The sequence below is a fragment of the Panthera pardus genome, unplaced genomic scaffold, assembly GCF_024362965.1.
Source record: "Panthera pardus isolate Hobbes unplaced genomic scaffold, ASM2436296v1 HiC_scaffold_12, whole genome shotgun sequence".
NCBI classification, from domain to species: Eukaryota; Metazoa; Chordata; class Mammalia; order Carnivora; family Felidae; genus Panthera; species Panthera pardus.
This window is the reverse complement of record NW_026526677.1, coordinates 111,243,462-111,268,288: the sequence shown is the minus strand read 5'-3', so window position 1 is coordinate 111,268,288 and position 24,827 is coordinate 111,243,462. Positions and strand designations below refer to the sequence as shown.

Below are 24,827 nucleotides of genomic sequence, written 5' to 3'. Positions count from 1 at the left end.
ACTAAGCCACCCAGGTGCCCCTAGAGCAAAATTTTTGATTGTTTCATTGTAGATCAGTCTATATATTTTTAAACTCTAGAACTTAGACAGGATGTAAATATTCCTAGAGACATGATTTCCCAGAAGGCTGGAGAATCTGGCCTTTCTTCCTGTGTGTTCACTCTTTATCTTGTGAAGACTGCAGGTATTCTTTTTAGCATGGTATTTACACTCTTCTGTTTTATCATTGCTGGCTTACCTGTTTGCTCATTGTAAACCCTAACACAGTACATAGTATTTCCTTCCTTCCTTTCCACTTCTTTCCCTCCTTCCCATTTCCTTCCTCCCTTCTCTCCTCTCTCTCCCTTCCTCCTTCGCTTCCTTCCTTCTTTCCTTCCTTCCTTCCTTCCTTCCTTCCTTCCTTCCTTCCTTCCTTCCCTCGCCCTTTTCTTCCTTCCTTCCTTCCTTCCTTCCTTCCTTCCTTCCTTCCTTCCTTCCTTCCCTCCCTTCCTCCCTCCCTCCAGAAGCATGTTTTTGCAGACCTCTAACCCAGACCTCCAGTGTCTTGTTTCTAACTGCTCTAAAATACTTTTTGTTGTGCATTCATTACTTCTTGCCGATCCTCTCTCCTAGTGGAGGACTAGGCTTGTCCAATGTCCAAATGCAGTGTCCTACAATCTAAGAATCTAAAATTTAGCTGCCTGTATAAAACAACTTTACTCAGAAGATATTTTTTGAGAGCCCACTTTGTACCAAATAGTCTTCAAGATGCTCAGGAGACAGCATGGACAAGACAGACAGAAACCCTTATCTCCTGACATTGAGATTTGAGTAGGTTGCTTAAAGGAGCCAAACTTTGACCCTAGCCTTATTTGTATTGTCCATGCTGTTTATTTCTGAGATCAACTTAGAGCATTTTAAAATTAAGTTGTAGCACCTATGTACTTTGGAAACTACTTTTATCTTTATGTTCCATCAAATTAGTAAAACTGAGTAATTATGTTAACCATTTCCTAAATTGAGTGTTGTAATCTTAGAAGTCAATAAGATACTCTGTGTGTGTGTGTGTGTGTGTGTGTGTGTGTATTTAAAAACACCTTTATGTAGGAAGTTGTTTTTTTACTTGTAAGTGTGTAACGTTCAGTAAGTTATTTAACTTGTACTAAATTTAGTTTTCATATCTAAAAATGTGGATGGTAGGTTCCATTTAACAGTGTTCTTGTGATTATTAGAAATATCGTATGAAAAATGGCCATTAACCGTCTACTTACTATGTCACAAAAGTCTAAACAGGTGTGAAATTTAGGGACTAAAGTTAATTTGCCCAAGGGTGTGTGGCTAGGACGTAGCAGATCTGAACCCAACATCTTGCTTCATGACACCTTTTCTCCAACGGTCACACTGTGATGACTGGTGTATATTTACATGCTAAAATGCTGTCTCTTCATTTAATTTGGACTGAAATATCTTTAAAATTTTTTTACCCATTTCCCACCTGTGTGTTACCTTGCAGAACACTGTATTCGGTGTTTTTACAATTTTTTGGTTTTGTTTTGTTTTGTTTTGTTTTTAACAGACCTGGCATATCTGCCATTTTTTTCTAGCCATTCTCTTCTCTGCTGTGACAGTGTCTGCCCTCATTGTTCCATCATTCTTGCTTGGTCCGTGGCATGGCTCCATGGCCAACGTCGGTCTGTGGAATGGCTCCATGGCCAACGACAGTCCAGGGAATGACTCCATGGCTAACGTCACTGCTGGTCATCAGCATTGGCGTCTTCCCTCTTCTTGTTGAGCTTCTTATGTTTTTATCCTCATGCGAGGGGGAAAACAGATGTCTTTTCTTGTCATGATTCTCCCATTTTTCTTACCTAAATTTGGAAAGAGTGGCCTTACCTAAACAATGCCAATTAAAAAGTGTTTCTTTCCCAATCTGTAGCGAAGCAATCTATGACTGTGTTTGAAGCACAATCTTAAAGTCCTCTAATCTTTATAGTTACATTTGTTTGTTTTTATTTCCCATCAAAGAATGGCTGTTTCTTTGACAGGAAATGAGAATTTAGTTTAGATTTTTTAAATTTATTTTTTGGCTACGAGCCATTCCTTAATCCTGATGATTTTGGAAACCAAATTCTCAAGGCCTGAAGTATTCAAACTGATTTTGCTTAGCCAGTAACTTGTGAACCCTTTTTTTTTTTTTCATTTCTAATTTTATTTAAATCCAAGCTAGTTAATACATAGTGTAATAATGGTTTTAGGAGTAGAATTTAGTGATTCATCACTTACATACAACATTAGCACTCATCCCAACAAGTGCCCTCCTTAGTGCCTATCACCCATCTAGCCCATCCCCCACCCTCCTCCCTCCATCAACCCTCAGTTCTCTGTATTCAGGAGTCTCTTATGGTTTGTCTCCATCTCTGTTTTTGTCTTATTTTTGCTTCCTTTCCCCTATATTCATCTGTTTTATTTCCTAAATTCCACATATGAGTGAAAACATATGATATTCATCTTTCTCTGACTGACTAATTTCTCTTAGAATAATATCCTCCGGTTCCATCCACGTAGTTGGAAATGGCAGGATTTCATTCTTTTTGATCATCAAGTAATATCCCATTGTATATATATACCACATCTTCTTTATCCATCCATCCATTGATGGACATTTGGGCTCTTTCCATAATTTAGCCATTGTCGATAGTGCTGCTATAAACATTGGGGTGCATGTGTCCCTGTGAATCAGCACTCCTGTATTCTTTGGGTAAATACCTAGTAGTGCTATTGCTGGATCCTGGACAGTTCTATTTATAACTTTATGAGGACCCCCCCCCCCCATGCTGTTCTCCAGGGTGCCTCCACCAGCTTGTGAACACTTTAAATGCTGCATAGCCTTACTTTCTTGTGTACAATTTTGCATCCTCTGGTTTAAAGTCTTTAATAGATCCCATTGCCCTCTGGATGAGAGGCAAGCAAATCCTTTTAAAAGGCTGAAACCTTTGGCATTTCAATTCTCCTGATAAAATCTCTAGTTCTGTAAAAAGGCAACCTCCCTGACATGTCTGGATGTTTATATTGGCTGCCCTTGCTGCCTGATGCATTGATCTTTCAGTGTCTCTCCCCCATCTCGGGTCTCCTGGGTTACTCACACCGGCTACTGAGGAGTTACTTCATCTTGGAAACTGCCTCCAAGCCCAAAAGACTTGTTAGGCACTTGACCTAGGTTCCTCCAGGGCCCCTGGTGTGCCCTCTGAGTAAGACTTTTCACTTGCCTTTATCACTGCCTCTCTCCATACGCTGGGCTACACCCCTCAGGATGAAGGTGGGTCTAATTCTCCTGTGCCTCTACTTGAACATAGACCACTGAGCCTAACCACAAGGCAGGACCGCAGTAAATCTGTATTGAGTCAAACATTCTGTCTTTAATGTGCAAATAGTTGTTGTACAAAGTCATTATATCATACTTGTGGGCTTCCTAGATGTGCTCAGAATGTATGAAAAAGAAGTTTGTGTACTAAAGTTGTGTCACATTTGATAATAGAAGCACTCTGTGTTTGCAAGATACTACTTCTTACTAACATGTAATGTACTGAAATGCTCGCATCTGGTAAGGACTTTTGAAGTTTATTTTATCGTGCATGAAATGAGGTATCTGAGAGATAAAAGAGTAGCATTTTCCTGCTAACATATTTCATATTCTAAAATAACTATTGTTTATATTTTCTAACATAATTATTACTTTATTATTTTCTGGAACAAATAATTAAAAAAAAGCTTTCAGAACACAGTGAGTGACTTTTTGATGATGTGTGAAAAGGCACTTAAAGGTAGTTATTAACCTGTGTTGGGACACAGCATCCCTCTGAAAAGCCGATAAAAGCCATAAGCTCTCTCTTCTGCTCCAGAAAAATGCTCAGATGCACATATGCTCACCTACAATTTTTTTTGCCTACAATTTAGGCCTCTTATGTTTCACTCAAGAAAAATAGGTTAAGAAACCCTAGGCTGAAATCAGCCTGAAAAGAGTGTAGACTCAGCCAGCGAAGAGGTAGGATAAGGTGTAAGGAAGGTCAGCATATTCCAGATGGTCAGGAAGCCTGGGCTTCGGAAAAGAATGCACCGTGCTTTATGAACCTCTGTGAAATACTCCCTAACTTGAACACTCCCTAACATGATGATTTGAATTGTCTGGAATCAAAACACCTGTGCTCATTCATTCATCGACACATTCAGCTGGCCGCTCTGCTGGAGGATTGGGGCTGGGTGTGGATGGATTATTATTGTAGACGAGGTGATTCCTCTGTGTTTCTCACGTTCCAGAAATAGGAAAATACCATCCTAGAAATCACATATCATTCTAGAGATAAGGAAAGTGAATCCAACTCTTTATAGAAGTTTCTGCTAATGTGGCACTGATTTTATATCCAGCAGCCATTTTTCATTTATCATAACTCTTCATTTGATGTGCAGACACATGAAGTTTTTACTGAATGGTAGAGCTGTAAAATGTAATTTAATTAGGTTACTATAATGAAAATTATTCACGTGACATATACTCCGTGCAGTAATGGTGTAAGGTGAGGGTTGAAAGCTTCCTAACAGTGCCCCAAATAGGATGAATATTTTTATGTAGAAATTTAGAGAAAAACGTGGCATCTCTTAATTTGCCTGAAATCTTTCCTGTGTGTAGGGAAGCCTCAAATTAGGATAACAGTCCTGCGGCTATAGTAGAGCTCAGGTAGGGGTGGAGGTAATTTTAATCCTTGATGCCATTCATTGAGACTCAGACTTGAGTCTGTTTCCCTAGTAACGTAGAACTGCTTCACAATAAAACACCAAGGGGAGACTTTGATCAAATCAATGTGGAAGTAATTGCGGCCTCGAGCGCACTGCAGTGAAACTGAGGAAAAGTTCTTGTGTCTCATGCGTCGGGAACCCGGAGAGAATATGCACAGTCACCTCGGAAATGAGGGGACAGCACTGTGTGCATATGGTGCTGTTGTCGGTCATTCTTGGTGATGACCCCGGACGCTCATGACGATGCACATGCAGGTGTGGTGGAAAGACTGCTCTCTGAACCACGGGCCCTCTCCCTGAGCACAAGCCGGGATGATTCTTTGATTTTGCAGCTGCCACCACTATTCACAGAACATGCTGTCGTTTAAAGGGCATCCATTTAGATGGGAAGTCGGTCCCAAATCTTCACACAAAAGAGCCACCCAGTCTCTGAATATGCTGTGTCACTTCGGTCTGTCCGTGCCCACGTCTCCTAACTTCCTCCCGGCTGCAGTGTATTATTTGAGGGTATATACACAGCTTCCTCCCAGTACACTTGTCCTCATTTCTACTCTTGATTAATGCTGAAATCGTCAAGACTTATGTTTTCATGAATATCATTTCAACTCGGGGCACATAGTTTCTCTTGATGTAGCCGTTCCCTCGGGAAACCTTTCCTGAAGACCCTTTCCATGTGCTGCATGTGCAGGATGGACCGGGGAAAAGACCAGCAGCATCCCTTTGGGTGCTCCAAACTTGCTATTTGATTTTCAAGAGAACCTATGAGCAAGGTTGCTAGAATAACTCAGGAAATAAGCTGTGCTGCCTGGGACGAGATCGTATCACATGACCGTAATGACCTATGAGCATGACCATGACTTCAGGTATCATCCACCTTCTGGGTCATTTGGGAATGGACACAACATTGGTATCTGTTGCTCTTCCGGTTTTCAAGCAGTGTTTCGTTTTTCCTAAGCCACTCTACCAGAAGTAATATTATAACTTTTTCTTTATATTGACACCTTCGACTGTCTACCTCTTTTAGCTCCTGTATTTAAGTATACACTCCTTGAGGGCAAAATCTATGCTTATTCATCTCCGTTTTCCTTCCTAGAGATTGCACAGGACCCTAGCGTATATATCGTGGAGGCACAATAAAATTTCTTGCTGTTCCATGAGTATGGGAGTATGTTCCTTCTTTGATCCTGCAGAGCCTCTGCCCTTGCTAATCCTTTGGTTGGAAACACTTGTCCCATGGATATCCACACGATGCACTCCCTCAACCCTTCGCCCGGTTGGAACATCATCTCATCAGACAGGCTCATCATAACCACCCTAGTTACCTTAGAAATGGCACAGCTGTCCACCACAGCCCACACCTGGCATTCTTCGTACCCTGATTTATCATTCTTCATCACATTTTTCACCATCTGGCATATTAATCGTCTTCCATCACCAAAAGCTCTGTGAAGGCACAAGCTTTGTTTCATTCGCTGTTTTATTCCCCATGCCTGGAACAGTGCCTAGGAGCTAGTGGGACACTCGATAAATGTTTGCTGAGTGAATGAATGGATGAATGTTGTAAATCCGTGCGTGTCATATACTGCCTAACAAAGCACGGAGATGTGATAGTTTATTATATGACACTGGCGTTACGGGGGGAGTGCAGGGAGCTGCTTCTAGAAGTGTCCCTCTGAGATGATGATACAGCTCGCAGCGGCAGAAGCATTTTTGACAACCATCGACCTGATGTGACGCATTAATTACATAACTGCAGACAAAGAAAGAGAAACGAATCCACTCATTTTTGGTATAACTCTTGAGCCTTAGGTAGGTTCCAGAATTTTCCCACACGGCCTTCCCCTTCTCTACTTAGTGAGACAGTTGCTTTGGCAATTGCAGGCTGATGCCAGGCACGTCTTGTGAAGCCAGAGTACATCACTCCTATTACTAGTTTCACCCCCTTGTGGCCCAATTACGTGCCTCCCTTTTAAGCCTCCCTGCCAGCAAAGGTATGCAAATCCCATGTGACAATTACTTAGATGCTGACAACTTTTCAATGGATACATTTACCTACATGTCCAGGTCAGGGCTGGGCTACCCTCCTTGACAACCTACCCCTAAAATCCAAGCATTCACAGTGACAAATCAGCTCTGTCCTCAAACTGTCCTCTTCTTTCAATTCCCACTGACATTAAATTAGTTTGGGCCCCCCTCACGTCTTGTGTAGACAAATGCATTAATTACCTCCTCATTGGCTTTCCTGCCTCTGGTCTGGCTCGTCTGCAGTGCATTCTCCTAACAACACAAAAATGTAAATCTATATCAGCGTCTCTGAAGATAAATCTTCAGAGCTAAGTCAAATTCTTGAGCCTGGCATGAGGCAACACGCATGAATAGACACCTGCTCATTTTCCAGCCTCCCAACTACCCCAGATCCCTTTGAGTTCCAGTCATTTTGAGTTACCTAGAAAACCCCTGAAGCAGTTACATTCTGTGTTGACCCTGGACTTTGTGCATGTTATTCCCTACCCTTTGTAAAAGTCCTGTCCCACTTTTACTAGAGTTTATTCCCATTTCTGATTTCACATTGAAGACTGCCTTATCCAGAGATTTCCTAACCCCCTGAGACTGAATTAGGGATCTTTTACCCTGCACATTTTTCATAGTGTGCTCATCCCTAAGCGCTAAGGGCTGAGAACACGCAGTGCTGAAATGCTTTTCTTTTAAAAATAAATTTTTTAGGGATGCCTGGGTGGCTCAGTCAGTTAAGTGTCTGGCTTTGGCTCAGATCATGGTCTCACAATTCGTGAGTTCGAGCCCCACGTCGGGCTCTGTGCCACAGCTCAGAGCCTGGAGCCTGCTTTGGATTCCATGTCTCCTCCTCTCTCTGCCCCTTTCTCGCTCTCTCTCTCAAAAATAAATAAACACCAAAAAAAATTAAAAGTAAATTTTTAATGTTTTATTTATTTTTGAAAGAGATGGAGAGAGAGCAGGTGAGGGGCAGAGACAGGGAGACACAGAATCTGAAGGAGGCTCCAGGCTCCGAGCTGTCAGCACAGAGCCCAGCGCGGGATTTGAACACACAAACCATGAGATCGTGACCTGAGCTGAAGTTGGATACTTAACTGACTCAGCCACCCAGATGCCCCTGAAATGCTTTTCTTACTTTCCTCTTTACCCACTGGACTGCAGATATACCTTCTGAGCTTGACACAGTGCTAGGCACACAGTAAATGTTCAGCATTATGTGTTCAATGAGTTAGTTCTTAATCACAATGAAAGGGTGTTTATATGCATGGAGATAGTGCGGGATAAGTGTCCATATTTTATCTGCTTAGAAGTCACTTTTGGAAGTTCACAGATCCTTCAAGACAATTAGAGGCTTTACAATATGTACCTGTGTGATTTTAAAGTAAAGCGTTGATCTCAAGGCAGTATGTATCCATTCCATGTCCATCAAGAATTCCATTCCATTATTAAAGACAGTGTGTGTGTTCGTATGAATAGGAAATGAAGTTTATTTAAGGTATTGGCTGGTACTTCCAGCAGGTGTGAGCAAACAATTTTTAACCTCCTTGAATGCAATTAAATAGTGTGGGGAAATCATTGATTAAGATTGCACCTTCTCTTAGCCTCTTCCCCCTGAAAAGTGTTAATTGTTGGATGTGTGACAGCACCTGAAAATGAACAAATTAATAAGCATACTACACATTCTGACCTGATACTATGGAACTTAAAGATGACTTCCCCTAAAATTGGGGTATGACTTAAAACTATAAACTCTTGGGGCACCTGGTGGCTCAGTTGGTTAAGTACCTGACTTTGGCTCAGGTCATGATCTCATGGTTCATGAGAGCAAGCCCCACGTCAGGCTTTCTGCTGTCAGCCCAGAGCCTTCTTGAGATTCTCTCTCTCCTTCTCTCTCTGCCCCTCCCCACTTGTATGTGTGCGTGCTCTTTCTCTCTCTGTCCATAAAATAAATAAATAAATAAATAAATACACACATAAACAAAATTTAAAAAACTACACATTTTCTTATTTATATTTTTGCTGAAAAGTAAATATTTGAGCACAGATATATATTAATTTTTACATAGCCACTTAACATTCTTATGTGAATACTCTTTCTACTCATTGGAGAAAAGTTAACTTATCATTACACCTTTAAAGATAAACTACAAGTTCCAATTAATTAAATAGAAAATAAATGGAAAATAGAATTGAATATCCAAATACTGAGATGAATCTGGAGCACTCCAAGAAAATACAAAGATAAATGGATAAATATAATTGTAAGATAATTTTATTTTACTTATTTTTTAGAATATGTTTTTAATGTTTATTTATGTTTGAGAGAGACAGAGAGAGAGACAGTGCTTGAGTGAGGAAGGGGCAGAGAGAGAGGGAGACACAGAATCTGAAGCAGGCTCCAGGCTCCGAGCTGTCAGCACAGAGCCCCACATGGGGCTCGAATCCATGAGCCGGGAGATCATGACCTGAGCCAAAGTCACTCAACCGACTGAGTCCCCCAGGAGCCCCAGATAATTTTAAATGCATGTGTATATATACTTACAAAACCAAACGAAAATAATAGTGATCATAAAGATAATAGGAAAAGCAAAGAATGAGGAAAATGTAAAACTAATGGCTGGTGGAAAGGGAATGGAAAAAAACTCATACATAAAATAGTTTTTAGGTATTAACAAATCGCAGTACTAAGAATACATAACACATATAGTGTTTTCTAACAGTGAGAGATAATTGACATACAGCCTTGTGTATTGTAGGGTGTGACCCATGTTGGTTTGATACACTCCTATATTGCAGTATTATTTCCACCATAGCACTCACTACGACCTCTGTCATGTCTCATCATTACCATTTCCTTTTTATGATGGGAACAACTACTTAAAGTCTCTTAGCAGCTTTGAAATGTACAATAATAAATTGTTTATAATCCCCATTCTCTGCCTTGTGTCTCTAGGAATTACGTATCTACTGGTTGCAAGTTTATATCCTTAAACAACACTCCCCCAATTTTTCCACCCTCAACTCCCTTGTAACCACCATTCTATTTTCTGTTTTTATGAGTTTGTATGTTTGTTTACTTGTTTAGATTGCATATATATATGTGATATCATACAGTATTTGTCTTTCTCTGACTAGTCTCGTTCAGCATAATCCTTTTTAAGTCTGTCCATGATGTTGCAATGGTAGAATTTCTTTCTTCTTCATGACTGAATATTATTTCACTATATGTATATACCACATCTTCTTTATCCATTTATCTGTTGATGGATACTTTGGTTGTTTCCATATCTTAGATATTATGAATAATGCTGCAAAACTATGGGAGTGTACACATCTCTTCTTTGTCCTGTTTTCATTTCCTTTCCATATATAGGCATACCTCGGAGGTATTGTGGGTTCATTTCCAGACCACCACGATAAAGCAAGTCAAATAAATATTTTGGTTTCCCAATACATATAAAAGTTATGTTTATGCTATACTGTAGTCTATTGAGTGTGCAATAGCATTATGTCTAAAAAACAATGTGTATATCTTAATTTTAAAAGACTTTTATTCCTAAAAATTGCTAACCACCATCTTAGCTTTCCGTGAGTGAGAATCTTTTTGCTGGTGGAGGGTCTTGCCTGATGTTGAGGACTGCTGACCCTTCAGGGTGGTGCTGCTGAAGGCTGAGGTGGCCGTGGAAATTTCTTGAAATAAGACAGCAGTGAAGCTTGCCCCATTGATTGGCGGTTCCTTTTATGAACATTTCTCTATAGAATGCAAGTCTGTTTGATATATTTTACCCACAGCAGAACTTCTTTCAGAATTAATCTCTCTTCTCAACTTCTGCTGCTGTTTCATCAACTTAGTTAATGTCATATTCTAAATCATTGGTTGTCATCTCAACAGTCTTCACAGCATCCTCACCAGTAGATTCCATCTCAGGAAGCCACTTGCTTTGCTTGTCCATAAGAAGCAATGCCTTGTCTGCTGACGTTTTATCACGAGATTGAAGCAATTCAGTCACATCTTGAGGCCCCACTTCTCATTCTCCTTTTCTTGCTGTTCCCACCACATCTGCAGTAACTTCCTCCACGTAAGTCTTGAATCCCTCCAAGTCGTCCATGAGGGTTGGAATCCACTTCTTCCAAACTCATGTTAATGTTGACATTTTGACCATGAAACATGAATGTTTTTATTGACATCAAGACAAGTGAATCCTTTCCAGGACGTTTTCTATTTACATTGCCCAGACACATCAGAGGAATCACTGTCTATGGCAACTATAGCCTTACAAAATGTATTTCTTAAACAACAGAACTTGAAAGTTGAAATTACTTCTCGACCCATGGGCTGCAGAATGGGTGTTGTGTTAGCATGTATGAAAACCACATTGATGTCATTGGACATCTCCATCAAAGCTCTTGGGTGACCAGGTGCATTGTCAATCAGCAATAACATTTTGAAAGGGGTCTTTTCTGAGTACTGGGTCCTAATAATGGGCTTAAAATATTCAGTAAATGATGTTGTAAACAAATGTGCTGTCATCCATGCTTTGTGGCTCCATTTATAGGAGAGAGGCACAGTAGACTGAGCATTATCCTGGAGGGGACTATGATTTTCAGAGTGGAACATGACCATAGGCTTCAACACTGAGTCACCAGCTGCATTAACCCTTAACAAGAGAGTCAGCCTGTCCTGTGAAGCTCTGAGGCCAGGCATTGACTTCTCTCTAGCTAGGAGAGTTCTAGAAGGCATCTTCTCCTTAGAGAAGGCTGTTCCATCTACATCAAAACTCTTTTGTCTAGCGTAGTCCCCTTCATTAGTTCCCTTAGCTGGGCCTTTTGAATAACAACTCACCGTAGGCTGAGCAGCATTTGCTGCTTCACCTGCATTTTTATGTTGTAAAGATGGCTTCTTTCCTTAAACCTCACGAACCAGCCTCTGCTCCCTTCACACTTTTCTTCTGCAGCTTCTTCTCTCTCGGTCCTCACGTAACTGAAGAGAGTTAAGGCCTTGCTCTGGATTAGGCTTTGGCTGAAGGGAATGTTGTGGCTGGTTCTTCTTCTATCCAGACCACTAGAACTTTCTCCATATCAGTAAGAAGGCTGATTTTTTTTAATCATTTCTGTGTTCATTGAAGTAGCACTTTTCATTTTCTTCAAGAACTTTCTCTTGTTCTTCACAACCTGGCTAACTAACTGTGTGGCACTAGAGGCCTAGCTTTTGGCCCATCTTGGCTTTCTGTATGCCCCCCTCCCTGAGCATAATCGTCTCTATCTTCTGATTGAACGTGAGAAATGTGATTCTTCCTTGCACTTGAACACTTAGATGCCACTGTAGGGTTAACTGGCCTAATTTCAATATTGCTATGTCTCAGGAATAGGGAGGCCTGAGGAGAGAGAGAGAGAAATGAGGGAATGGGTACAGCAATCAACACGAGCGTCAAGGAGCGAGGACCAACGTTAAAGGGGTTTCCATGTTTTTTTTCTAGGAGTTTTACAGTATCAGATCTTATGTTTATATCTCTAACCCATTTTGAGAAAATTTTTCAGTGTGGTATAATATCAGGGTTCAATTTAAAGCTTTTCCATGTGGTTATGAGTTTTCCCAGCACCATTTGTTATAGAGATTATCCTCTCCCCATTGAGTGTTCCTGCCTTCCTTGTCAAATACTAGTTGACAATAGATGTAGGAGTTTATTTCTGGGCTCTCGATTCTGTTCCATTGGCCTATGGTATGAAATCGACAAGTGTGATGCCTCCAGCTTTGTTATTGCTCATGATTGTTTTGGCTCTTGGGGTCTTTTGTGGATTCATACAAATTTTAGGAGAGTTTTCTTTCTTTTCCTATGGAAAATCCCATTGGACTTTTGATACAAATTGCATGGAACCTATAGATGTCTTTGAGTCCTATGTGCCTTTTAACATTATTTTTTCTGATCCACATCACAGGGTATTTTTCCATTTATTTGTGTCTTCTTCAAGTCATGTTGTTTTCATTATACACCTCTTTCCTGACATTGGTTAAATTTATTCCTAAATATTTTATTGTTTTTGAGGCTGTTGTGAATGTCATAGTTTCTTAATTTCTTTTTCAGATGTTTTGTTATTATTGTATAATTGTTAGTGCTCCTGATTTCTGTATGTTTATTTCATACATGATACTGATTCATTTATATTGATTGTTTAATAGGAATTGTTTTGTAGGTTATAATCTCTTAATATATGGCTGCTTTTAGGATTCTCTCTGTATCTTTGGTTATTGGCAGTTTCGTTATCATGTGTCTTAGGGAAGGTTGTTTGCGTTGAGATAATAAGGTGATCTATTAGCTTTACGAAGTTGGATGCCCGATTCTGTCCCAAAGCTTGGGAGGTCGTGAGATATTATTTCTTTAAATAAATGTTCAGCCTCCTTTACCCTCTCTTGTTCTGGATCCCTGATTACCCTAATATTTGTTCTTTTTTTTAAATTTTTTTTTCAATGTTTATTTTTGAGAGAGAGAGCGCGTGCAGAGGAGGGGCAGAGAGAGAGGGAGACACAGAATCTGAAGCAGCCTCCAGGCTCTGAGCTGTCAGCACAGAGCCTGATGTGGGGCTCGAACTCACAAACCTGAGTTTGAGAGATCATGACCTGAGCCAAAGTCAGACGCCTAACCGACTGAGCCACCCAGGCGCCCCAATATTTGTTCTTTTGATGAAATCCCATAGATCACATAGATACTCTTTTCTACATTATTCTTTGTTCTCCTCTAAATGATTTATTTACAAACTCCTACCCTCCGAGTTGCCTCTTCTGTCTTCCAGTTGTTATGCTCACTGCAGATGCATTTTTAATTTCATTCATTGCATTCTTCAGCTCCAGAATTTCTGCATTTTTTTTTTTTTGCGATTTTGTTGAATTGCCTTTCTGAGTTTCCTTGTAGCTCACTGAGTTTTTCAAAAACAACTATTCTGAATTCTTTTTTTTAAATTTTTAATGTTTATTTTTGAGAGAGAGAGAGACAGAGACAGAGACAGAGACAGAGTGTGAGTAGGAGAGGGGCAGAGAGAGAGGGAGACACAGAATCTGAAGCAGGCTCCAGGCTCTGAGCTGTCAGCACAGAGCTCAATGTGGGGCTTGAACCCACGAGCCGTGAGATCATGACCTGAGCCAAAGTTGGGTGCTCTACCTACTCAGACACCCAGGCACCCCAGCTATTTTGAATTCTTTATCAGCTAGTTCATAAAATGTCATTACGTTGAGCTCAGTTATTGAAGAATTATTATTATCTTTTGATGATAACATGCCTTCTTGGTTTTTCATGTTTCTTGTATTTTTAACACTGCTGCCTTTGCATCTGAAGTAGCAAAATTCTCTCCTAGTTGCCTCTAGGTAGGGAGGGGTATTCTGTTCAATGGTGCTGTTATTACCTGGGGTTTTCAGTCTTTGTAAGGGTAATTCCACTCTTCTTGCTCCCTCTTGTGGCACAGTTCTTTTTTTTTTTTTTTTTTTTTTTAGTTTATTTATTGATTTTGAGAGACAGACAATGAGTAGGGAAGGGGCAAAGAGAGAGGGAGAGAGAGAATCCCAAACAGGCTTCACACTGTCAGTGCAGAGCCCAACATGGGGCTCGAAATCATGAACCGTGAGATCATGACCCAAGCCAAACTCACGAGTCAGAGGCTTAACTGACTGAACCACCCTGGCGCCCCTGGCAGAATTCTAAATTAGTTTTTATGTCTTTTATGTCTTTTTATGTATTCTCCCACCTAGCTACTAGAAAGCTCTCCGTAATTTTCCAGAAGGTGGCACTGTAGCTCAAATTTGTGATTTCTCTGTTGCCCACAGACCCTGGCCTGCTTTGGGCCTCTCAGCTGCTGTACTTAGGGGTGCACCCAAAGAGCCTACTCAGTGTGTGATTAACACTTGGGGCATTGAGGGTGCCTGCAGACCAGGTAGAGAGACCCTCAGGTGAGGGACATCCAGGGGCTCATGGGAGGGCTTACGCCTGAAGTCCTGAAGAAGCAGGAACTGCATCCCCTCCATGCTCATTCATACTCTTACCTGCCTCTTTGCAGATCTCCTCCCTTCCCCCAGTCACAGAGGTCCTGTCTCAGTTTTCCGGGTGCTGCTGGAGAGAATGGGCAGTCACTCACCACTCTCCTTTTCTTCCCTAGAAGGGGTCACCATCACCTGATAGTACAGTTCCATGCATTGTTGCTGTGTGTGTGGGGGGGGGGGGGTGGGGTGGGGTGGTTCTTCTTACTATTTCCACAGCATCCACACTCACATATACGTGTTTTCTTCCAAATGCATGAGAAGCCAGACTTCTGGGATTCCTCTCTCAACCGTGGCCGCCCATGTCTTCACTCTCCAGGTTTCTTTCCTGACCTTGACTGGAGGGGCTGGGGCAGGTGCTCTGCTCTTCAAGCTCTATAGCCTGAGCGGGGAGGGGGCAAAGGCCCCATAGAAAGAAAAGTGGCCAGTGTGGTTAAAGCCCACAAAGTGGCCGTCTGTGAGGGCCAGAAGATGGGGGACTGGGTGGGCCTAATTAGGAATTCGGTCTTCATCTTAATAAATGCAGAAGCTTTTCAAAATCTTTGAAAGAAAATGAACAAATTTACATTTTTTAGAGATAACTCTGGATCCAATGTAGAGAGAGCCTTGGAGGAAGACATGGGTATTTGCTGAGTTTATCAAGCAGCCTAAGAAGGATGTGGATAAGTGGGGGGAAAAAACCCTATAACAACTCCAACAAAGAAGATGAAGTATTTAAGTGATAAGAAACTTCATGAAGAAAATTTTAAAACAAAACAGAAAGACACAGAAGAGGACTTGAACAGGTGGACAGACATCTCCTTTTCTTGTGTTAGATTATGCAATGTTATAAAAATTTCAGTTCTTCCTAAATTAATTTATAAACGTAACTCAGTCCTTATCAAAACACGAGCAGTTGGGGTGTGTGTGTGTGTGTGTGTGTGTGTGTGTGTGGTATAAGACAAACTGATAATCAAGTTCATATGGAAAAACATTTAAGAAGAAGCAGGAAAACACTGAAAAAGAAAATCTATGAGAAGCTATGAGCCCCTCCCCTTCCCCTGGATATAAAGGTATAAAGGTGTACTTCAAAGTACCCATAATTAAATTAGTGTGGCACTGACACATAAGCAGACAGTGAGGCCAGGGGAACAGAGTAGAAAACCCAGAAATAGATCTAAGTATGTAAGGAACATATTCTATGATACAGCTACTCTCTTTGGGTTATTACTGGGACACAGATGGACTTTTTTTTTTAATGTTTACTTATTTTTGAGAGAGAGAGAGAAAGAGAGAGAGAGAGAGAGAGAATGAGCAGGGGAGGGGCAGAGAAAGAGGGAGACACAGATCTCAAAGCAGGCTCCACGCTATGCACTGTTAGCACAGAGTCTGATGCAGCACTTGAACTCAAGAACTGCAAGATCATGACCTGAGCTCAAGTCGGAGGCTTAACCAGCTGAGCCAACCACGCACCCCAGATGGACTTTTTAACTAATGGTTGTAGAACATCTGAGTAACCATTTGGAAAAAAAATTTTTGATACAGTTCTTGTAAGATATACCAGAGTAAACTCCAGAGGTCAAGAATTTAAACATAAAAAATGAAAACATATAAGAACTAGAAGAACACAGGGATGAATGTCTTCACAATATCATAGATAATTGATAAACTAGAAGAAAATATTTGTAGCATGTAACACAAAGAGCTAATAATCTCAATATATTAAGAACTCTTAAAATAAAAGAAACTGAAAACCAATGGAAAGTATGAAATAGACATCAGCACAAACTCACACATATTAAAAAGATAAAAATGGCCCTTAAGTATACATATCTTTTCAAGTTCAAACATACTTAGAAAAATACAAATTAAAATAATGTCATTTCTCAGTGATCAGATGGGTAAAAATTAAAAAGTATGACAACATATCCTCTTGGTGAGGCTGTGGCTAAACAGGGAGTGTCCTATATTATTAGTGAGAATGCAAACAGGCACAGTCCTTCTGGTGGAAGTTTAATAACAGAACTTTATATGTGTGTATGGTTTGATCAAGCAATCCCACTACTAGGAATCTGTTCTGAAAGGTACTCCTTGAATACTATATTTACACAAGGTTCTTCCCTGCAGGGTTATTTGATTTGTTTCATATCAGAAGCAATTAAATTGCCCATACACAGGATAGTGTTCGATTAAAGTATGATGCATCCGCACAGTAGAGTACCAAGAAACTGAAAAAGAATGAAGACCTGAGTGAAATAATATGGGGACATTTCCAAGACTTATTGTTAACATTCAAAACAAAAATATGCATGGTGCATGCAGATTGCCAGGCCTGGGCCACCAGGAAAGGGATGGAAGCCACTGGGTGACACAGACGGTGACATAGCTCAGAGAGGGGGCACGGATTGATTGCTCTGTGTGCTGAGCACTGCCTCCCTTGCCTCTTCAGGTGCACGCCCACAGCCTCACCAGGTGAGGCCACTGTGCAGGCAATGGTTCCTCATCTCACTCAGGCTTATGCCAAAGATGTAAAATTTGGTGCAGCTATCTGAGCCTTAATGCTTTGAGCTGATGCTGGAGTGATGATTAGTGAGTGAGTTTGTTTGAGCTGATGCTGGAGTGATTATTAGTGAGTGAGTAGTCCCAGAGTATCAGTCTCAATTGACTTAAAGGATAAAGATAACAATGTGTGGACTTGACTTGTTCAAGATGTTGCCACTAACACAAAGGAAAAGACCAGAGATCCCCCACCACTGCTACCACATCAGTATCCTCTCTTGCCAAGGAAGGCTTGGAGGTTTGCCAAGGTGCTAATCTAGTGGAAATTAGGAAAGGTGTGGTGTTAGCTGTAGATGCTGTGATTGATGAATTTAAGAAGCAGTTCAAACCTGTGTTGAGCCCCAGAGAAATCACTTAGGTTACTATTATTTCTGCAAACCAAGAAATGAGCAATATCATTTCTTATACAGTGAAAAAGATTGAAAGGAAGGATGTAAAGACACCAAAAGATGGGAAACACTGAATAATGAATTATAAATTACTGGATTGCAGTTTGATTATGTTTCTTCATACTTAGTATACATCAGAAGCTCAGAAATGTGAATGCCTGTGTTCTATTGGGTGAAAAGAAAATGTCTGGTGTCTACTCCATTATATCTGCAGCTGAAATTGTCAATGCTTATTGTAAGCCCTTCATAATAATTACTGAAGATGTTAATGGAGAAGCTCTAAATACACCCATTTTGAATAGTCTAAAACTTGGTTTTCAGATTATAGCAGTCTGGTGATAATGGAAAAACCTACTTAGACACATGGCTATTGATGCTGGTGGTTCAGTGTTCAGAGAAGAAAGGTTGACCCTAAATCTTGATGATGCTCAGTCACACACTTAGGAAAAGTTGGATAGAGATGTCGTTGTGACCAAAAATTAGCCAGTGTGCTCGAAGGGAAAAGATAACAGACTCAAATTGAAAAATCTATTCAAGAAATCATTGAGCAGTTACATATCATAACTGGTAATTATGAAAAGGAAAAATTGAATGAATATCTTGAAAAACTTCCAGATCGAGTAGCTCTGCTGCAGGTTGGTGGGACAAGTGATGTGGAAGTGAATGAAAAGAAAGACCTGCATATGCCCTCAATACTACATGTAAGCTGTTGAAGAAGGCGTTGTTCTGGGAGGGGGTTGTGTTATTCTTCAGTGCATTCCAGCCTGAGACTTGCTAATTCCAGCTAATGAAGATATTTTCAATGATATAGAAATTACTAAAAGAACACTCAAAATTCTTGCAAACAGGGTGTATGGGTGGCTCAGTCAGTTAAGTGTCCAACTCTTGATTTCAGCTCAGGTCATGATGTCATGGTTCGTGGGATACAGCCATGCATCGGGCTCTGCTTTGACAGCATGGAGCCTGCTTGGGATTCTGTCTCTCTGTCTCTCTCTGTATCTCTCTGTCTCTCTGTCTCTCTCAAAATAAATAAAGAAATAAACGTTTAAAAATATGCTTACAAAGGTCATTACTAAGAAAGTAGCTGTTGTAGGATCATTGATAGTTGAGATAATTATGCTAAGTTTCTCAAAAGTTGGTTCTGATACTCTGCTTGGAGATTTTGTGAATGTGATGGAGAAATGAATCATTGATCCAACCAAGTTAATAAGAACTGTTTTATCGGGTGCTGAAGAGAAGGACCATGGAACAGGTGGAATGGTCAGGGAGGATATGTTCTACTTTCTAGAATAGTGCTTCACCATTACTAATAAACTATGACAGGGTGCTTGAGGCAATGTTTCTCACCAGTAATTTTAGAGAAGTCAGTTAAAGAAGTTGAAAAGGCTGGCTAATGTTAAGAAATTCAATATACCCATAGTTACTAGCTTCATTTAACAATATAGAATGCTCTATCACTGACATTGTCCATGCCTACAGATAATTTATTTTGTATTGTTAAATACAAGGCTATTTGTATATTCACCAAAAAAAAAAAAAAAATGAACAAACAAGAAATACACTGTGAAGGTGTCTATAATGTGCTATTCTTTATGTAATGAAAAAGGAAGAATGAGAAAATACACATTTATCCACTAATGTCTTCAAAAGAAATATAGAAAAATAAACCAGAAACTAATGAGATCGGTTGCCAACATAAGTTGGGTAGGAGTGGCAGTTCAAGAATGTGAACAGAATGAAACTTCTCTTAGTTTTCTGTATAGCACTGTCTTTTAGGACATACCCCAAAACATAAGTAAATAAAACCGACCAGGATGTAGGGGAACCCAAAATAGAATACAAAAAAATAACAAATTTACCTAACGGTGTTATAAATGAATGGCATAACTATATCGAAGGGGGTAGAGAAGACACTAATTAAGTGATGTGAGGGACAATATTTTGATTGCATACCATATGCAAATATATCCCCCACCACATACACTATATTGTATAAATTTGTTTTTAACAAACATATTGACTAGAGATTCTGAAATACTATGTGCATACTAAGATTTAGCAGATAGATAAATATATTGTAGGTAATAAGAGTCGGGTTACAAATAAGAAAAGGGGAAATGCTAGAAAGAGCCCTAAAATTGGAGGTGTAAGTATGAACCCATGGCTTCAATATATATACAGAACCTTAGGTATAGAAATAATGATAATATGTATGTGTGTGTTGAGTGTCCATACATGTGTTTCCTAGCTCTGTCTACTGAGAGGATCTGGAAGCAAGAACATTCCAGGGGCAATGAAGACACCTGGCATCCAGATCTTAATTCCTGAATAGCATTCTACAATTAAAGGACAATGACTTTTAGAAACATGGGTGATTACAGGGGCACCTGGGTGGCTCAGTCGGTTAAGCGTCTGACTTCAGCTAAGGTCATGATCTCGTGATTCGTGAGTTCAAGCCCCGCATCAGGCTCTGTGCTGACAGCTCAGAGTCTGGAGCCTGCTTTGGATTCTGTGTAACCCTCTCTCTCCGCCCCTCCCCCACTCATGCTCGGTCTCTCTCTGTCTCTCAAAAAATAAATAAACATTAAAAAAAAGAAAAATGGATGGTTACAGGGCTAAAACAGAGAAAATATAGGATGAGGCAAGATCATCTTGTATCAGAAAGCAAGGAAATGTTTATAAAATGATTGGGTAAAGCATGAGGCAAAGGATTCAGTAGCCAACTTACAGAAGCTACCAATGGCCAAAATCTGGGACAATGTGAACAAAACAACAAAGAACAAGTAATGGTCATAAGGTTAGACAACCAAAGAGTAAGTAAATATCCATGAGTCCCAAATGATGTCACCAGTAAAGAATTGAATAAATAAGTAAATAGGGGAGAAGAGACAGCCCTTGTCTACAATATAGTTGCAATGAATAATGTAGAAGAAAGGATGCAAACAGAAAATCACGGGTAAGCAAACAATACGGTAATTGTTGCAGGAAAGAATTATTGATGGATGCTAAAACTAATAGGTGAAGCTATGATAAGAAACAGGATATCTGAGTTGTCTCTAAGTATTTCTCCACAAAATACTTCTTAATAATTGAGGGGGGAAATGTAACTTGCCCCTGGAGAAATCTGACGGACACCATCTTGTCCCAGTGACTGAAGTTGACATCACCAGTTATTAAGACCTGCCAGCATCATGTCCTCTACCCTGTGGAAGGCACAAGGGTACAGCATTTCTTCTGTGGTATTTCTGCCACATGTGACAACATCAGACCCTGAAATTAGGAAGCATTGTCAAAGACACAGTGAGGGACAGAAAAGGACAGCTGTTGAGGATGCTTTGGGTTACGATACCAACAGTGGAGGTAGAGGTGAAAGAAATGAACTGTAAGAAAAATAGCAAGTCAACAAAACTTGATAAAACAGTATTTAAGGTGGTGTATTCTAAAAAAATTTTTTTAATGTTTTATTTATTTTTGAAACAGAGAGAGACAGAGCATGAACGGGGGAGGGTCAGAGAGAGGGAGACACAGAATCTGAAGCAGGCTTCAGGCTCTGAGCTGTCAGCACAGAGCCCGATGCGGGACTCAAACTCACAGACCATGAGATCATGACCTGAGCCTAGGACGCTTAACCAACTGAGCCACCCAAGCGCCCCTAGGTGGTGTATTCTAGAGAGTGAAGGAGATTTAAAGAAAGTCACCCATGGTAATGACCTACAATCCTATTTAGGCATGTGCTTTGTAACTCTGTGGGATTTTTAACAAAGTTCCCAGAGATATGAATTGTAAATGACATCTTTTTGACTAATTAGGCCTTTTTATTTGGTATGTTAAGTTGCTTGGGAAGCACTGTCAAGCAAATAATGATAAGCTTTAGGTTATGTTGTTTGGGTAGATGCTGTAGCTTTTCTAGAAATCCTATGAAATTCCTCAAGTTTTAATATGTTCTGGTGTGGAGTCATCACTTGACATTCTAATTATTACAGTGTTATGTGTCACAGAAAAAGAGATAAAAGAAAGACATCCCAATTTGTGGGCTGCACGACAGGTGGATAATCTTGCCATTTATTAACCAGAGCAGGAGACCAAGTTTTAGTGAGAATCATCCTCTGACTTGGAAAGACTGTTGATTTATTAATACTTCCCTCTAAAACATATAGCACATCTTTACCGATGATGTATTTTATTTATTTTATTTTGTACTTTATCTTATCTTATCTTATCTTATTTTATTTTATTTTATTTTATTTTATTGTTTATCAGATGTATCCACGGGGAAGCTAGTTTTTGACTGACAAATTTCACACTGGCAGGCCAGCTCACCTTGGAATACTTACCTTCATGAGATGTGGGACCAATAGATAAGCAGTCCTGTTCTCCCTGGTTTACTCTTGGTAGTAAATTCTTGCTCTTTGTAGCTTTAGGGATCTGTAGGAGGCAGTGCTGGCCTTGGTTATGTCATAGACAAGACCTGTAAAATGAGTTGTGGCTCAGAGTACTAATATCAGAAAAATCTCTGACCCCTGAGCCCACTACGTCAAAAAGTTTTCTATTTGAAACTGGCAAAAGGAATGTGTAACAATATAAAAATACTCCAAAGGAAACATTTTGAAATTTTGAAAAAAGTCATGAATGATTAAACTGTATAAATCAGGAAATATTTTATGGCTTTACAAGAAAGCTTTTCTAATCACGCTTTTTAAGGCTTTTATTTTCTATAATAATAAAAGCATAGTCATGGCAAAGATACACCATTGTAGTAGATAAAGAAGAAATAGAGTTTTATTCCAGTTAGGATGCTTTTGCTGAAGTCTGATTCTTTAATATTTGGGTCCGGGAAATAACGGGCAAAATTATGAAGAGGTCCATTTACATCTTATTTCGCAAAGTTTACACTTAATTATAATGTCATTTTGGGAGATAATTAAAACCAAATTCATCACGTCAGCTAATCTAAAGTTAGCTTACTTTTTATTCCGTGCACATAGGAAATATTTACAGGTACCTCTCATGCATTACTACGCTGCAGTATCTGGAGAGGGAGAATAGGTGTTGGACCCATTAGACATGGGTTCAAATTCCAGGGCGACTAGTTAGTCAAAAACAAATCTGCAGACCTTGAATATGGGTACAAATATAAGCCTCTTTTTTCTAGGAAAAAAAAAATGGAGTAGAAGACTCACCTCATAGGATTCTTAGAGAATTCTTTGAAATTCTTACAATGCTGACTATTGTAAACTGTATACTCTGTATGTGGATTTTTCTTTTACAGCAAATGAGTGGATTAAGTTTAGCTGATAGTGAACACATATGTAGGTTATATTTTCATTTTTCTTTGTTATCATATTTAGGAAAGCAAAAACTAAGTAATCAGTACTGAGATCTCATAATTATTTGTCATAAAACATCTTTTTCTTGGCCACATTGTGAAATAAACATCAAATAATCTATTTATTTGAAGATCATAAATCCCAATATATGGAACCATTGCTGAAGCACACAGAATCATCCCCACAACATACAAAATATATCTCATATGTGTAACTCAAATGTGTTCACTTTGGTTCAAAGCTGCGTTCAAAGATAAAATTATAAAGAGACGAAAAAATTGTTCCTTTTGTGTGATACAGCATATGCATGTTTTAGTTTGCCCAAACTTTTGCTCATGTTATAGAACTTAATTTATATGGAGTTTATCTATATACACCATTTGGGAAATAATCTGAAAATGAACAAAATAACAGCCATTCTTTGGAAACAAAATACTCTTCTTTCACTATTACATGGAAGGTGATATAGGGAAGGGAAGAGAGGTTGTTTCAGAGAAGTAAACCTTGGTTAGCATGTTCCTTGGCTTAGACGTAAGAAGGCAATCTTGTTGCTACATTTCTAACATGTGGCACCTGTCCTTAGGGTTTGGAACCAGACCGGACCAGGTGGGTCTTGAGGGCTCCCTGCCCTCTTGGTGAGGCAGTTTACCACAGCCTGGGATATTGGGCAAACTATGAAAACCTCTGTAAGTGGCTGTTTTACCATCTGAAAATGGGCATACAACAATACTTACTTTGCAAAGTTGTGAAAATTAAATGTAAACTATTGTGAAAATAACTGGCAAGAAATAAAAGTAAGGGCGTCTTTTCCTTTATCACAGCGTTTTTTAATTTAGTATATTTATTACTGTTTAATTTTTATTGGAGTATAGTTGACCTGCAGTGTTACATTAGTCCCAGGCGTACAACATAGTGATTCAACTTCTGTGTACATTATGTCGTACTCTGAAGTGTAGCTACTACCCGTCACAGCATTTTTTTGAGAAGATTCAATTTTTAAATACATAAATTTTAGGGGTTATATATCATTGCACTGATGTAAATAGTCGTTTTTATGAGTAATTACAAAAATGGGTTCACTTGACTCTCATTTTTCAAGAAAGCCAATCTCACCAAATGAATACATATTTTGGTATATGTATCTCCATGGCCAACATCTTGACATTGGAGAGGAGGGTGGATTTTTCCCTCCATGATAAAGAACTGGAATATCTAATTCATGTTAAACTGTCAAAAGCAGATTGTCTAGATACAGAAAAAAAAACCTTCAGATAGTGAAGACAAACACAAGCAAAGTATAAAGATCTATAGCTATATTCTTTTTTTTTTTAATGTTTATTTATTTTTGAGACAGAGAGAGACAGAGCATGAACGGGGGAGGGTCAGAGAGAGAGGGAGACACAGAATCTGAAACAGGCTCCAGGCTCTGAGCTGTTAGCACAGAGCCCGACGCGGGGCTTGAACTCACAGACCGCGAGATCATGACCTGAGCCGAAGTCGGCCGCTCAACCGACTGAGCCACCCAGGCGCCCCTATAGCTACATTCTTATCCATGCTTTGTCAGCCTTTTTGTTTACTAACATTTTAATCGTATTTGGGATGAGAAAATATGACAGCAATGGAAAAGGGATAAATGATGCAAAACTTCCCACCACCTGCTTTAAAATTACAATGTCAATTCATGTTTACTTCCCAATAAAAAAAATTTACCAACACAAATAGCCAGTTCTATTTGTTGAGCATAATTTTTTAAAAATCACATCATTT

At 39.6% G+C, this 24,827-nt stretch overlaps 1 protein-coding gene and 1 pseudogene across 11 annotated transcripts in view; both read left to right on the top strand.

Moving 5' to 3' along the window:
• Window positions 1-24,827, top strand: part of GRIA4 (glutamate ionotropic receptor AMPA type subunit 4) — a 396,312-nt gene that overhangs the window by 88,757 nt on the left and 282,728 nt on the right. The window lies entirely within an intron of this gene.
• LOC128776165 (60 kDa heat shock protein, mitochondrial-like) lies at window positions 11,400-21,220 on the top strand (annotated as a pseudogene).